The sequence below is a fragment of the Scyliorhinus torazame genome, chromosome 1, assembly GCF_047496885.1.
Source record: "Scyliorhinus torazame isolate Kashiwa2021f chromosome 1, sScyTor2.1, whole genome shotgun sequence".
NCBI lineage: Eukaryota > Metazoa > Chordata > Chondrichthyes > Carcharhiniformes > Scyliorhinidae > Scyliorhinus > Scyliorhinus torazame.
This window is the reverse complement of record NC_092707.1, coordinates 324,829,319-324,843,628: the sequence shown is the minus strand read 5'-3', so window position 1 is coordinate 324,843,628 and position 14,310 is coordinate 324,829,319.

The following is a 14,310-nucleotide window of genomic DNA, read 5'->3' as shown; positions in this document are numbered from 1 at the left end:
ATTTTGTTATTGAATTGGAACAGCTAAGGGGGAATTCATTCAGTGTTATGTACATAGATTACTGTAGCTGTTATGCTGTCTTTATATTTGTAATTGATAAAAAAAATTCTTGCTGTGTTTATAGATATATGTTAACTACATTCTTAGAATAAATTTTGTTCTGATTAAAGCGCCTAGGAAGCCTATTGAATCACACCTGACGCGAAGGCTTCTGTGCTCATCCTAGCCAAATTCAACATAAAAGTTATAGATCAGGTGGACTTCATAATACACTTTGGAGTTTCTACGCCCTGGCCCATAACTCCTGTTTGCAAAGTCTGGATTTGCTCTTTCATATTATGTATCTCAAACCTCACGTTGTTCAGACTCACTGTAGTTCAATAGGTTTATCAATTTTAGTTGCTGACTGCGCTTTTGAGCAACTGTTTTGATGCATGAGCAATTCTAGAATTCTAATGTTTGAAGTTCATTAGGTTTGTTGAATATGCTTCTACAAATTTGTCATTTGAGCATTTTGAGTCCTCTTTCAAATATCCTACATTCTTTGAACAACATTCCAGTGTTCTCATCGCTTCTCGTTTTTCCTTCAAAAGCTCATTTTTCGTATGTGAAAGTTGGTTCTCTACACAGATCATTTTTCTTGATCAAAGCATAATTCCTTTGTGCTATCCCTCAATCTCATTTCTACAATTCTTTGCACTATTTTGCGAGATATCCCACTCGCTCTTGACATCCCAGGTTCTTAATTTCATCTCTTCATATATTTCTTTGGAAATGTAACATTTTCCCTGGTTGTCTTCCAAATTTCCAACCATTTTCTTCAGATCTGCAACCAGGCAGCATGGAAGCACAGGGTAGCACTGTTGCTTCAGAACTCCAGGGTCCCAGGTTCGATTCCCGGCTTGGGTCTGTGCGGAGTCTGTACGTTCTCCTCGTGTCTGCGTGGGTTTCTTCCGGGTGCTCCGATTTCCTCCCGCAAGTCCCGAAAGACGTGCTGTTAGGGGATTTTCACAGTAATTTCATTGCAGTGTTTCTTGTGACAATAAAGGTTATTATTATATTAATTATTAAAATTTGGACATTCTGAATTCTCCCTCTGTGTACTCGAACAGGCGCCAGAATGTGGCGACTAGGGGCTTTGCACAGTAACTTCAGTGCAGTGTTAATGTAAGACTACTTGTGACAATAAAGATTATTATTATTATTTCCTGTATCTCTTGGCTTCCTCCTGGAATATAAAACATTCCTCAGCAAACTGGTTCTTTTGATCTTTCAAAGTCGCAACTTGTTTATGTGCACTTTGGGTGGGTTTCTGGTTGAGTATTTCCAGTTCCTGCTGCAATTTGCCGACAATGGAATTCAGAATTGTTATTTCCTCCAGGTACCTTTGTGATGCCTCAGAAATGCGTTTGTTCAGATCTTAAACAGTTTGGTTCATTGAAGACTTTACTTTATCCTGTGTTTCAAAGGTATATGCTCAGCTTGAATTTTGCATTTCAAATCTTCCATTGTAGCTTTTATGTGAATATTTTCCAACTTTAGTTCAGTTTCCTTTTGCAGGGTATTTTGGATTTCATCAAATAGCTTTGCTTCATTCATAGTGAGCTGCCCACTCCACATTGCCACCTTCTAGCTGTTGCATTCAGGCAAAGTGTTTCCAAAAGCCCAACTGTTGGAACTTCCAGAAAGTGCTTTGCCTCTCGGGTACCCTCGTGTGGCTTGCTTGTGTATTTTTTTATACATTTGGAGTACTCAATTATTTTTTTTTCAATTAAGGGGCAATTTAGCGAGGCCAATCCACCTACCCGGCACATCATTTTTGGGTTGTGGGGGTGAGACCCACCCAGATATGGGGAAAATGTGCAAACTCCACATGGACAGTGACCCGGGGCCTGGATTAAAGCTGGGTCCTCAGTGCCGTGAGGCAGCTGTGCGAACCACTGTGCCACCGTGCTGCCCTTTGTGGTTTGCTTGTGTAATGTCTTTTGCTCTTTCTGAGCTTTTCTGAGGGGTTTCTATCTTTTTGTTTCAACATTGTGTACTCCAGAACTTGAAGATTAAAATATTCGTCAAAGGCTTTTGATATGTCTTCGAAGTTGTTGATAATTCATCAATACCTTTCATTAAGATTACTTCACCTATGTGCTCAGCAAACCAATATGAAAGGTATTAATCTGGCCTTTTTCTGACTTGCAACTTAGACCTGATGTACTTCAGTAGTTTAGAAATTCTCTTGTCAAGGACACAAAATTTTCTATTCGGACTGGCCATTGAATACGTCCACATTGTTATGGATGTGTGGAATTATGATCCATGATTACATTTTTAAAAGTGTACGTTCTCTTTTAAGGGCTTTCTGAATTTCAAGAAGAAAATGGTGCTTACTTGGAGACAAAGGGGTTTCCTGCAATTGCCAGTATTAGTGGGCTGTGCTACAACAATGATCAGGCTATGCTTGAAAAAATCATCAACATTGGCTGCTGGATCGACTGCCTGCGGAGATCTCTCACTCAGTATGTTACTTTAGGTCATGAATTTGCTCTCAGCTGAGTTTAAAAGTCATGATTCTCCATGATTATCCGATTAATTATTATTTCCATTTCAGCACAAGCTCAGTAATCCAGTTTTGGTGACTGGATTCATTGGTTCTTTGCAGCCTCCTACTCACCCATAAATATATAAGCCAATGCATTGAATATGGGTTAGGTCCCAGCTGTGCAGCATCTGGAACACAGCTGTACGATCAGGATTTAAGGATGGGAGAATTGAAGGCCACCTGTCACCATGATGGCGGCATGGTGGCACAGTGGTTAGCCTCACAGCACCAGGGACCCAGGTTCAAATCCGGCCTTGGATCACTGGCTGTGTGGAGTTTGCATGTTCTCCCCATGTCTGCGTGGGTTTCCTCCGGGTGCTCCAGTTTCCTCCCACAGTACAAAGATGTGCAGGTTAGGTGGATCGGCATTGTTAAATTGCCCCTGAGTGTCATGGATGTGCAGGTTAGGTTATGAGATTATGGGTATAGGACGGAGTGGATCGTGGCAAACTCGATGGGCCAAATGACCTCCTTCTGCACTATAGGGATTCTATGGAATTTATGACTTTGCCTCGGCTCTTCTCAAGCCCTTCCCCAGCCCCAGCCTCGGCCTCAGCTTTTCTTGGACCCCCCTCCCCCTCAATTCCTCTCAAGCCCTCCCAGAACGTTCGCGGAACCCAGTTTGGGAATCTCTAGTTTAAGTCATCAGCTGAATATCAGAATTAGCAGCTTGTTGGAAGCATGTCCTTCCACTTCCTGCATTGCTAGGAAAAATACTTTGGAGAACAAAACAGAAAATAATGCAAGTTAGTAATGGGGAGGTGCAAAAAGAAGTAACTTACAATGATACATTTTCAGAATGGCTGCTCATTGCATTGTTCATATTTCCTCAAAAATTTGAACTAAACCCAAACAACAAATTAAAGAATTCTCTTTGATCCTTTTTTTAGTTGATGCATTTACCTTCTGCTTGAATTTCAGATGGAGTTAAAATGAAAACAGTTATATCAGCAACAAGTCAAATCTTTAAGCAGAAATAAAGGGAGAACATGATTACAATTCTCGAAAAAACGTGACAAGGTTTTTAATCATGCTGCAATTGCCACACTGAGCTAATACGTGCTATAAACTTTCCAATATTGTGATTCACTCTGCTAAATGACCAATAAATATTCATAGTTAAATTCATGAGAGGAAAGTGTTGAGTGAAAAGTTGCAGAAATATTCGGCTGAAGATTGGAGTTTGTTGCAAAGACACTGAAGAGCTGTGAAATCTGGTTTTAAATTTCCAGTGGATATACTCGAAGGAAGACAAATCTTGCTGTGAGGTGTGTTTTGTTACCTGTATGGCAGGTAACGTGTGCTACTCAATTCAGTTACAGCAAAGGCTTTCGGAAGAAGGCTCAAAGTTGTTCAGAAGTTTTACATAAAATTTATTGAGTAACACAAGTTAAATAACTACGTGTGCTCTTACTTTAAGAACTGTACTAGTAGAAAGGTTACAACTTTTCTATACACTACCACTAGGCCTGACCACACTAGCAGCCCTGAGCTAAATCTCTGCTTTTGTTCTCCTCACAGTCTTCGCTAACGGATGCAGCACTTTCGCATGTCGGTCATAGTGCTGCTTTTGTATGTGACGTTGGTGACACAACTTGTCCAGCACTTGCGAGTGATCTGGGTCGGTAAAGTGTAACGCTGGTAGCATTGTCCTCACATCTCGATTGAACTGCATTTGAGCCGGTGACAGCCCTGAACTCAATGGTGATGAATGATATGATAATAGAGCCAAGTGTATGGCGGAATTCGAGTCATGGCCTTGCTGAGCAGTTGCTTAATAATGTGTACACCTTTCTCACCCTGCTGTTCGATTGAGGAAAGTGTGGACTCGATGTCACGTGCTTGAAGTTATATTTTTTTGAGAATTCCATCCACTCCCCGCCTGCAAAGCAAGGACCATTGTCGGACATGACCATTTGTGGGATGCCGTGCCTCAAGAAGGTTTCCTTGCAGGCTTCGATAACTGACGCCGATGTGAGATCCAGGAGTTTCATTACTTCCGGAAAGTTGGAGTAATAGTCGATGAGAAGAACATAGCGTCGACCCATGGAATGAAACAAGTCAATACCAACTTTGTCCCACGGTGACGTAGCCATCTCATGTTGTCAGAGTGGCTCCTTGCATTGTGCTGGCCGATGGGAGCACCATGTTTGTTATGTCCATGTTTATCCCAGGCCAGTACACGGATTGCCGTGCTCTTCTTTTGCACTTCTCGACACCAAGATGCCCCTCATGGATCCTGCGGAGCATGTCCGCCCGGAGCGGAATGACGATTCTGTCATTTCGAAGTACGATGCCATCCACCATGGACAGTTCAGTTTTGACGTTTTGGAACTGTGGGCACCGCCCTCTTGGCCAGCCATGCTGAAGGTTGTGCATGACCTGGAGCAGGGTCGCATCTTCTCGTGTTGCCTGACAAATATGCTGCAGCCTCTCGTCCGTTGCCGGGAGTGTCTCTCTGCACAACTGTGCATGAGCTTCTACATCGTTAGTGGATGCCGGAGGTGTACTGTTCACATCAATGGCTCAGGACAAGGTGTCAACGATTATTAGGTCCTTCCCTGGATTGTAGACCAGCGTGAAGTCGTACCTCCTCAACTTCATCATCAGGCGTTGTAGGCGTGGCGTCATGTCATTGAGATTTTTGTTGATAATGTTGACCAGTGGCCTATGATCAGTCTCCACTAGAAATGTGGGAAGGCCATACACATAGTGGTGGAATTTTATTATACCCGTGATCAATCCTAGGCACTCCTTCCCTACCTGTGCATACCTGCACTCTGTGACGGTCATCGCTCTAGAAGCGTATCCCACTGGGACCCAGTCCAATTGGTCATTCTGTTGAAGTAGCACCGCACCAATTCCATGTTGACTGGCGTTGGTGGAGATCTTTGTGGGGTTTGTAAGGTCGAAGAATGCCAGGGTTGGAGCTGCCATCAATTGGTGCTTCAGATCCACCCACTCATCTTGGTGGCGTGGAGTCCAGTCAAACTCCGTGTCCTTCCTTATCACATTTTGTAATGCTGTCGTCCGTGCTGCTAGGTTCGATATGAACTTGCCGAGGAAGTTGATGAATCCAAGAAACCTGAGCATTACTTTTCTTGTCAGGTGGCCGCTGCATGTTCTGAATTGCCGCGATCTTCTCAGTGTCCAGTGTCACACGTGCTCTGATATCGTGTCACCCAGGAAGGTCAGAGATGAATGTGCGAAAGTGCACTTGGATTGGTTAAGCTTCAGCCCAAATTGGTGGATTCTTTTGAAGACTTGCTTTAACCGAGCAATGTGGTCTTCCTGTGTTATTGACCATATTATGATGTCATCAACATATACTCGGACGCCGTCAATGCCCTCCGTCATCTGCTCCATAATTCTGTGAAATATTTTGGATGCAGAGATAATCCCGAAAGGCATACGATTATAGCAGCATCGTCCAAATGGTGTGTTGAAGGTACACAACAGTGGGCTGGAATCATCGAGCTGCATCTGCCAGAAGCCTTGTGAGGCATCAAGTTTGGTGAATATGCAAGCCTTCGCCATTTCACTCATTATCTCCTCTCGCTTGGGGATGGGGTAATGTTCCCTGCGAATGTTTTTGTTCAAATCTTTGGGATCTAAACAGATTCTGAGTTCACCGGACGGCTTCTTGACATACACCAACGAGCTGACCCAGACAGTCGGCTGTGTGACTGTGATATGTTGCCTTGAGATTGGAGGGGTTGGAGCTCTGCTTTTAACCTGTCCCGCAACGGAGCTGGTACCCTCCTTGGTGCATAAATGACCGGTGTTGCATCGTCCTTGAGCAGGACTTTGTACTTGTAGGGTAACGTATCCATGCCACAAAAGACTTCAGGATACTCACTGAGAAGCAGCTGGATGGCATCAGCCAGTCGTGATGAATCAATCGTGTTCATGAAAATCCTCTGTATCAGCCGCAAATCCATGCCGCACCTAACAGCGATGTTCGTTTGTCGTCCACAATCTCAAAGCGTAGTCCTTTTGTGACTTTCTTATTGACTACGTGTAGGTGGCATGATCCCCTCGAGGTGATCTGGTTGTCATTGTAGTCTGTTAACTTGCATGCAGCAGGTATCATTTCCCTGGGATGGATGCAAGACCTTTGCTTGTCATCAAGTTCGCAGATGCACCCGTGTCAAGCTGGAACGTAATTGGGGAGTTGTTCACTTGTACTATGGCACTCCATTCGCTTGTGGAGTCAATGGTATGCACGTATTGAGGCTGTGTGGCCAACCCGTGCGGTTCCTCTGTGGCATTTATGATTCCAACGCCGTATGTGTTCTCCCAGGAGTGGAAAGCTTCGTGGTCTGGAAAAGTTCCTTTGAGTGTCTGAGTGTCCATTGCATCTACTGTGCGAACCTTGAAGTTTCCATGCCTTTGCATTGGAGAGTAATATTTTGCTGTGGACTGACACTGGGAGGCAAAATTATTCATTTTGGAGCACTTTAGACACCTTTTCCCGAGTGCAGGACATTTCCCTTTTAAATGGGCGTTGCCACAACGGTAACATGTCATGACGTTCGTGATGTCACCCGCCGGCAGCGATCGCGCATGCGCGACTCGTTCTTCTGGTTGGGTTCGGAACTTTGCATACTGCGTATGCGCAGACATGCTGGAATGGGCGCCGGCGGCCGAAAAAGAATGCCTGTGAGTAGAGGTCACCATTTTAACGTCTTCCACCTCATGGAGGATTTTCTCTGCATTTTTTTTTTTAGAAACTCTAGGTACTGCTGTTTTTTCTGTTCTTGCTGTAAGCATTTTGCCATGGTAGTTTTTAAAGTTAATTCATTGGTGCTGCATTAATGATTCCCTTACATTTTCATCTAAGAGACCATAGATTAATTGATCCCTGATGATGGAGTCTGTTACATCAGTATAGTTACAACCTTGTGCTAGCAATTGGAGATCTGTTACTAAATTGAGATAGTCTCCCCATTTCGTTGGAATCTGTTACGCAGGTTAAAGCGTTCCATGATTTCATCTGACTGTGATTTACAGTGTTCCTCAAATTTTGCAATTATCACTTGAAAGCTATTTTTATCTTCATTGTCACCAGACGTAAAAGAGTTATAAATGTCTACAGCTTGCCGGCCTACCATTGACAGTAATATCCTAATTGTTCTCTCATTGGAGGCTGCATTTAAGGCAGTAGCTGCCATGTATAATTGAAGCTGATGTTTATACATTTTCCAGTTACTATTTAAATTACCAGTAGTTTTTAGCAGCTCTGGAAATGGCGTGTGGTCCATCACTTCGGTTGGTTGTCTGGAATCCAAATGCTGCGAAGTCTTCCACAGTCGAGTGGCTGGCCCGATACTTTTTCTGCTTATTTTGGTTCTTTCTGGTCTCTAACCTAATCTATCTAATACTGTTCGATTTAAAGCCAACCTGGTACCATGTTTTGTTACCTGCAGCAGGTAACGTGTGCTACTCAATTCAGTTACAGCAAAGGCTTTCGGAAGAAGGCTCAAAGTCGTCCAGAAGTTTTACCTAAAGTTTATTGAGTAACACAACTTAAATAACTGCGTGAGCTCTTACTTTAAGAACTGTACTAGTAGAAAGGTTACAACCTTTCTATTCACTACCACTAGGCCTGACCACACTAGCAGCCCTGAGTTAAATCTCTGTCTTTGTTCTCCTCCCAGTCTTGTCAGTGAAAGAGCCTTGAGGGCTGCTTGCTTCCCCCTTTATACCCACCAGTGCTGCCCCCTAGTGGTCTTTCCATTTCCCATCAGTCCCTTCTGTACATACCCATGTAAGGATCACTACAAGGTCCAAGGGTTGCCAGGGCACCTTTTTCTCTTTGCTGCTTGAATAATATTCTGGTAAAAATAGTAACAATGTAAATCAAGCATATTCTATAACAAATGGCTGATTTGCTCCCTCAAATTACCACCAATGCGGCGCAACTGAAAATGTACCCGAAACATCGCGGTGGGTAGCAATTCAAAAACGACAAATACAAATAAGATTTTAACAGTCAACGGTCACTGTGAGTCATTGCCAGATATTTCTTTTGGCCATGAGGTAGAATTCTCTGTGTCCCACCAGCCTGTACCTGTGAGTAATGCTGAACTTGAACACTGGGAAATGTACAAAGCCAGAAGATTATCATAGAATTTACAGTGCAGAAGGAGGCCATTCGGCCCATCGCGTCTGCACCGGCTCTTGGAAAGAGCACCCTACCCAAGGTCAACACCGCCACCCTATCCCCATAACCCAGTAACTCCACCCAACACTAAGGGCAATTTTGGACACTAAGGGCAATTTATCATGGCCAATCCACCTAACCTGCACATCTTTGGACTGTGGGAGGAAACCGGAGCACCCGGAGGAAACCCACGCACACACGGGGAGGATGTGCAGACTCCGCACGGACAGTGACCCAAACCGGAATCGAACCTGGGTCCCTGGAGCTGTGAAGCAATTGTGCTATCCACAATGCTACCGTGATAAAAGTGACATTTTTATTTCTGACATTTAAACATGGCAGTGGGGGATTGGGGTGTTGGGGGAGAAGCGGCAGGGGAGGGGTAGCATGGGGGTGTGTGTGGGGGGGTCACTCGACCTTAAATTAGGGGGGGGCCTAAAGTTAACAGGAGGCTGTTGATGGAGCCACCCAAAGCCTAAACATTATTCATTTTGGGTTTCCCCATAAACCGGAACTCTTCCCATCAGCCTAAAATTTGAGGATGGACAGGATATGGTCCTTAAGTGGTCAATAATTAGTCATTTGAGATCCTCAATTGGGGCAAGGGCAGGCAGTCCATCGAGGTCTCACCCACCCCTGCGCAAAGTTACTGAGAGGTGAGGATGAGTGGGAATCAGGCAGCAAACTCATCAGCGATATTTCATACTCAGCCCCCGCTTACAAACCCGCTGGTGGGGAGTGTAAAATTCAGGCCAGAGAGGTAAATCTCCTCCTCACCACACATACTAATCATAATGAATCATTTACATAAATGGGAAGGAACAGAAACAGAGTAAGCAGCCAGCTCCCCTAGATTACCACCATACAGTGAAGATGACTATTTAGCTCATAATCTCTTGATATTTTCCTCTTCCTTTCAAGGTTTTTGCTTGTCACTTCTGCTAAGTGCAATTCAATTGCGAGTCACCAGTTGAAATTAAAATGATAACAACTTAGCGACCTTAATTGCTCAGAAATCTGTATGAATGATCAATCTGGAGATCGGTAATGGATACATTATTAATCGCTATTGAAGTCCTGAATAAAAGCGATGAGCTGGACATTTATATTTGAAGTGTGCAACTAACAATTGTTATGTACAAAAAAACAAAGAATGTATTTCTACTTTTTTAAATGGGGGGGGGGGGAAATTACCATTGAATGTTCCCATTTCAGAATTCATTCCTGCAAATTTAGCAGTCAGAGAATAAGGTCGCGATCTAACCGAATTGCAACAGGGTTCAAGGTTAGCTGGGTGTTCCTCAGCATTCGCAGTGCCGAGAAACATCATGCTGTCTAACGGGACTTAGTTGCAATTCGGGGCTCAGCGGACAACAGCCCCCACATCCCCGAGGCACACTCAGTCACATTACCGGCACTGAGGAGCTCCACTCACCAGAACTCCTCAATGCAAGAGGAGATTGGCCACCCTCGACGTGACCCCCGGGCCTCCCAAGGCCCCAACTCACCTGTGAGAGGTCCTCCCCCCAGCACCCTACCGCGCATGGGCAGGGTACTCCCAGGCCCAATCCCTGGCTCAGGAAAAATGTGAGCCTGGCACTTTTGCAGTGTCAGGCTGGCACCCAGGTGGCAGTGCAAAGGTGCCCAGGTGGCACCAGCAGTTCCAGAGTGCATTCCTGCCCAGAGGTCAACCACCAGGGGCCTCCAATCCCCTTGGAGATCCCCTTATGTGCCATTTGGTCTGGCCCCGTTTGTAGGGTCCAGTACTGAGCGTCACTCACCTGAGGTCTCTGAGGCAAAAGGGTTAAATCTCAGGGCCTCGGTAGATCACGTGAGCGTGTATTAGAGTGAGACTTGGTCTCACTCAAATATGCAGCTTTGCCAAATACTGATCCCGACCGCAATGGGTGGGATTCAGATCACGACCTCTCGAGAGATCCCAAACAGGGGTGCGGCGTGGTCTGTAGATCGCGTCTTAAATCTTTTTAGTCAAAATTGAACTGTAACTTATCCATCGCAAAGATTCTGTACAAGCCTAATAAACCATAATAAAATTGCAGTCTTAATATTTCACTCGATAAGGCTGTTGAGATTAATCATTAAATCCCAATGTTTGTCGAGGAATGTTGCTGACTTGCAACTTGGTAACTTTTCACAATATCACACTGCTCTTTGATTGGTGCTAATTTGATCACAGTTACTGCACTAATTTCCCATCAAAACGAGTGAGAAGATCTCTTTGTACTTGATGTAGGACCGGTAACAAGTGTAAACCGAAGTGTCATACTGAAGAGTCATCGTAAGTGAAGTCAGATGATTAAGGGGGAAATATTTTCTGACTGGGTGTGTAAAAAAAATCATATATCCATTGTTAAAGGCTGGTCTCATGGTAGACTAGAGCACAGACATGTAGAGCACAGAGAAAAACCTGCCCCAAATTTTGATTTCAAATGGAACAAATGAGGTGGAAAAGGAACCAAATCAAAACTGAGAGTGCTGCATGATTGGCTTTCAAGTTCACATTATTATTAGGTGAAAATCCAGACAACTAACACAGCTCGAGAACAACCTTGTAATGTAGGACTTATACAAAAGTATGAATATCATTTCCTCCTTCATCGTAGGTTTGAGGAGGCTGTTGTAAACCCTAAACAAACTCATGACATCTGCTAATATCATATCCTACGAAGGCAAGTTGTGTTCAACTTTCTGGTGGATGGTTTTAATGAATCAAGAAACTTTACATTGGAGTTAACAATCGCAATATGAGACCATAGCTGGAATTTTACAAGCTCCCAGGAACAAGCTGGCAGGCTGAGGAGGTGTGAAATGATTTGCGGGGGGGGGGGGCACTTTTTCTGATACCTATCCATCTCTGCTGGTGCTTTACCAGCAGCAGGGTCGATGCCATTTGACACGTGTGCCTTTGGGTCAATTAAAGCCCATAATTGGTCAATTAATGGACTCTTCCTGCTGCCTCTGCTATTTTACAGGAGTGCCCATGCCATTTTGCAAGGCCATCGGATAAACCCTGATATCCTGGCTGTGACTTGGGGAAGTGGGGGAATGTGGTCCCTTCTGTTTAGGCACCCCACTCCCCCCCCTCCCCCCCCCCAGTGGAAAAAGCCACTTCTTCCTGAAGCCCCCCCCCCCCCCCCCCCCCCCCCCCGCCCCGCACCCAGCTTTCCAATTGCTCGGCCCCCACCCCAGTTAGAGCCCACCTGAATGGATCCAGTGTGGCCACCTCATTTCACCTCACCGTATTGCAAACTGGGCATGAGGGACTGGGTGGCCTACTGCTGCTCCTAGTCCATGTGTTTGTGTGCTATCTTCCAGTCCAGCCTCTTCAATGATTTCGCACTGGAGACTGATTGATTGTAGCCCCGGCAAAGACCAATGCTCCTGATGGCCCTGAAGGCGAGACATTCCCTCCTCCCTCACCCCCCAACCTCAGGGTGCAAATCTCAGACATCTAATTTCCCAATGCTTCTAAAATCCGGTTGTGGCCTCCTGAGCCTGCAGAGATAGGTTCACTCTGACTTTACAGTTGGTGGGTGGGCACCTCCCTCCACCTAATGTCCAACCTCATGTGTTAGCAGCTGTCGACACTAACACTCCACTGAACCCAATCAGCAACAGTTCAATGCATTAAAACGGCTTACAACTGAGTTTTGCAACACTGATAGAATCAAGTTTATTTTCTTGAAATTAGAAACAATTATATAGTTAAGTGAAAAATGTATTCTTCTAATTCACTTTTAGTAATAGTGTGAAATGGGCGCTATCCATTCAGCTGCCTGCTATACATTTCTCCTAATTTTAAATTCCAATCAGCACTGAAGCAACATTAAATGTATTAATTTTCTAATGTACTCGCAATTGTCAGTGCAGCTACTGATCCTAATGCACTGGATGGTAATTCCGTCCATTTTTTGAGAGAAAATCATAATATATTTAAAAATGTGAAATAATCGATGGCAAATACATGATTGGTATAAAATTCTTCAGAGATAATTTTGTATTTAATAGGATTACAATATCCCACTCCCCAGCTGGGTCAGTGCTCTTACTTCTCTGCCAGCAGAGATTCAGATCACTCTGTAGAACATCCGATGCCAAATGAATGTGAAAATTTAATGTGCAGCATTTATGAGGATGACATAGAATGTAATCTGAGCATGCACAGACATCCTCAAAGTCAGATCATATTGCCACGATTCTGAATGCTATAATTGCCTCCATGATATTGCAGCCTCCCAGCAAACATGGCCATCACCAACAGCCTCTCTAATGTTTACTGAAGCTGCCATTAGCACAGTCTGCAAGATTACCACCATTTCTGGATAATGTTGCGTCCATTCTCAAATAATGTTGCCTTCACAGCAGAAGGACACTATTAATTCCAATTCTCTTCCCGCACCTAGTGGTATGCTCAGGCAGACTCTCATCTGTTTCCGAGCTAGTAATTCCCAGAACAGGTTAGTTAGGTGAATTGGACATTCTGAATTTTCCCTCAGTGTACCTGAAAAGGCGCCGGAGTGTGGCGACTCGGAGATTTTCACAGTAACTTCATTGCAGTGTTAAGGTAAGCTTACTTGTGACACGAATAAAGATTATTATTATTAGTCAGTCACCAGGGTCTTAGAGTTTACTGGGGCGCTACTCCACATCAATTGTGGCAGACTAGGAGTCTTTCCCAATCTTACTGTCAGCCATTGGTTTGTTGGAAGGATTTGCAGGTTGGTGCACTCAACGTGTTTGATCGCATTATTAAAGCACCTTCCTTGGCCACCGAGTCCTGGTAGGACTTGACGCTGGAGCTTGCTCAGAAGCAGGGATGCCACCCACTGCGCCACTGGACCCCCGAGACTCTATTAAGCTGACCACGATATCCTTTGCAAATTTACTTCATGTCCCTTGGGATTACAGATGCTGTTCCTCTGTCAGTAAAATAACAAACACTTTTTAAATGTGTCTATGGGATGTGGGTGTCGCTGGTGAGGCCAGCATTTATTACCCAACTTTAGTTGCCCTTGAGATGATGGTGATGATCCGCCTTCTTCAAACGCTGCAGTACATGTGGTGTAGGTAAGCTCATAGTGCTGTAAAGAAAGAGATTCCAGGATTTTGGCCCAGGGATAATCAAGGAACAGCGATGCAATTCCAAGTCAGGATGGTGTGTGGTTTGGAGGGGAACTTGTAGGCGATGGTGTTCCCCTGCATCCACTGCCATAGTCCTTCTACGTGTAGAGGTCGCGGGTTTGAATGGCACTGTTGACGGGGCCTTGATGAGTGTCTGCAGTGCAACCTATAGATGTACACCCTGCTGCTACTGTGCATCAGTGATGGAGGGTGTGAATGTTGACGGTGGTGTATGGTTGCTCAGCTTCTGGATAGTATCCAGGTTCTTGAGTGTTGTTGGACCTGCCCTCATCCAGGCCAGAGGAAAGTATTCCATCACATCCCTGAGTTGTGCCTTACAGATGGTGGACAAGCTTTGAGGAGTCAGGACGTGAGTTATTCAGCATAGAATTCCCACCCTCAGATC